This window comes from Phaethon lepturus, unplaced genomic scaffold (genome assembly GCF_000687285.1).
Source record: "Phaethon lepturus isolate BGI_N335 unplaced genomic scaffold, ASM68728v1 scaffold399, whole genome shotgun sequence".
Classification (NCBI taxonomy): Eukaryota; Metazoa; Chordata; class Aves; order Phaethontiformes; family Phaethontidae; genus Phaethon; species Phaethon lepturus.
In genome coordinates this window covers 156120-158958 of record NW_010560982.1, presented here as the reverse complement: position 1 = coordinate 158958, position 2839 = coordinate 156120, and positions in this window count along the sequence as shown.

The window sequence follows — 2839 nt, the reverse complement described above, 5'->3', positions numbered from 1 at the left end:
TCACTTTCCAGAAGAAAACATGACTATCTGAGGCTTTCAGTTGACTTGTTCTGGTCTCTTCCTAGATACCAAAGTGGCTAATTCCCCAGGTCTCTCTTCCCTTGGCCTTAAGGACGAAGCCCCACCTAGTCCTGTGGGGCCTCCTTCATGCGTTTTTAGGGGAGTATACAAGGAAGCTCAAAAAATCCTTCAATCTGTTCCTTAAATAGCGTAGGTGGGACTTCAGCAGACTTTTCTGACTTGAATGCATTTGGTTTACCTGGATATAATTTAATTTTTGATGAAAACATTAACACTTCAGTTTTTCCTGAAATGTCAATGCCTTGCTGTTCTTATTACAATAACCTGTCTTTCCCTTTTTTTAATCCCCTCTGCAGTTAGCAAAGAGGATGCTCTTTCACCCCTTGACCATCCAGAATTGTTTTTATATTAGTGAGATCAGATCCCACACTGAGTCACCCAGCAAACAGAGAGGACAAACCACACCAGCAAATACTGGAATACAGATATCAAAGGTTATTAGGCTGTAAGAAGAGATGCATGCGGTGGGGCTAAGCTAACTTAGCACTGGAAGGGCACGTTTACCTTGGTGATAGTAGTACCGACTAAATGAGGCCTTGTCCAAACTGAAAGCACTCCCAGCACCGGCAGTGTTTATACTGACAGAGGAATTTATCTGCTGGAGTTTTAACATCTTAAGACCGGGGACGGCTGTTAACTTTGCCTACAGGAAGGTTAAGCTACCTACTCGTGTATTTATTTCGGGGTGGTGGTGGTTTGCATTTTCCAGCCCAGCTATTGTAAAGACAAAACTGAGCATGAATCAGACTGAAGAAATAGGTTATTCCTGTCCGGATGCGTGTTGCTGTTGTGCCGCATTCTTCAGTGGTCGAAGTACAGTGCACACAGCGTTTGGGAGGAGGCATCCTGGCAAGGGCGGCCAGCCTGGCTTGCAGGAGAAGGACTGAAGGGCTACTCTGAGGCACTAGCAGTAACTCTGTTACTAGCCAGTGGGAAAACACCAAACCACACAGCTGCCGCTTGCTTTGCTGCGTGTTGCAGGTTTTGTTCTTGCTTGAACAGGCAGAGCCATTAGTATGGGATAATTCAGTTTTGCAGGTAGAGTCCCAGGTGTAAGATGCTCCCTAAATATCTGTATTTTCTTTAAATCTTGCTTCTATGCTGTCACTTCACAGAGGGGTTTTGTTTTGCTTTTGTTGCAGGATTGGAGTGTGGGAACTCTTGCCAGGTATAAAGGGTTTACCATTGTGTGTTTTAACTCTCTGCTTCTGGAGTGATGGGTGGCTCTGGCAACAGAAAAACTATCCTAGATTAGCACCAGCAATGCAGAAAGTCCAGGATGTATCTCTTGTATTCAAGTGTTTTAGGGACCAACTGAGAGTGGTGTGGGCACTGCTAGTTCCCCATATATATAAGCAATGTATGCTTGGTGCTGGGAGGGGCGGTGTGTGCGCAAATCTCTGTACAAGGCAAAACTATTTGCGTGTAAGGTTGAAGAGTTAAGTGGTTTGCAACCCTTTAGTAATAAGTTACATGTATTTTGAGAAATGATGAGGGAAACAGTTGTGTACTCCAAGCAAAATTTATTAGAAGTCTATTCAAGAAAAAAAACCACAGAGACCTTTTGCTTGTAGGAATTCAAAGTCAGTTACTTGAAAGCCAGGTATGAAAAACCTGTATTTTTCTAAAATCAGTTACAGAGTAGAAACAGTACTTTTTAAATATCACAGGCAACAGATATTTAAGTCTTCAATCATAAATGGCATCAAAGATAGGTATTAATCTCACAGCAAAGCTGCATGCAGATTTAGTTTAAAATTGAAAGCCTTTGAATATAAAGCTTTTGCCATGAAATCTGCAATAATAAAGGTATGCTGCACAAAGATGTTTCTTTACCTTTGTCTTAAAGACATTTCTCAATAATAAAGACATATGTACATTTAGATTTGGCTGGTAAACCATATTTTAATTAATAAAATTTTGCATAAAATGCTATCTTACAGAATTGCACTATCCAGATGTGCTTATGGTAAATAGAGCAAGAAAAGAAAAATGCATTGAAATGGTCTGTATGTGAAGAGGGCGAAGATCAAATAGGGAACTTGATTTTTTTTTTTTTTAAATCAACAACCAAATGGCTCTGTACAAAAAAGCAAACATATGTACAAAATGCTACAGAGACTACATACATTTTGATAATTTCAATCCTTCACCCATGAGAAACGCTGTAGAAGCTTTTGCCATCCATAAGGTGCTGAAGAAACCAAATCTGAATTTTTATTTTTATAAAGCCATAGTCATTATCATCCTGTACCTTAATTTAATTTGCTATTTTTGCTTACCTTTGCTTTTTGAAAACATACGTTTTTCCATTACTTGTTTCATTCAGGGAAAAAACCCACCTCTAAAATGCATCAGTTATAATATTTGTGACTTTCTGTACTAAATTCCTAAGAAGAATGTGTAACTCAGGTTTTGTTAACATACATATATATATATATATATAGTGAAGTAAATCAGTACATGATACTTGTGAATATTTTCAGGTGGCTATGTTAGGAGGAAAAAAAACCCAACCCCCCTTTGCACTAACACTGTTTACTTCCTGCTTCTTCAAATTCCTGTGATACATAGAACAACTAATGTCTCAAATTTCACGGTGCTTACTATTACAATATTTTGATTACGCCCATTTAATGTCAGACATGAGCAGCAGGTTATTATTGTCTATGCTTATATCATTGTCTGTCTCTTCACAAAATCCTCCTTCCTGAGGTTTTATGCCTCTTGCACTTCTTACCTTTTAACAGAGAACACT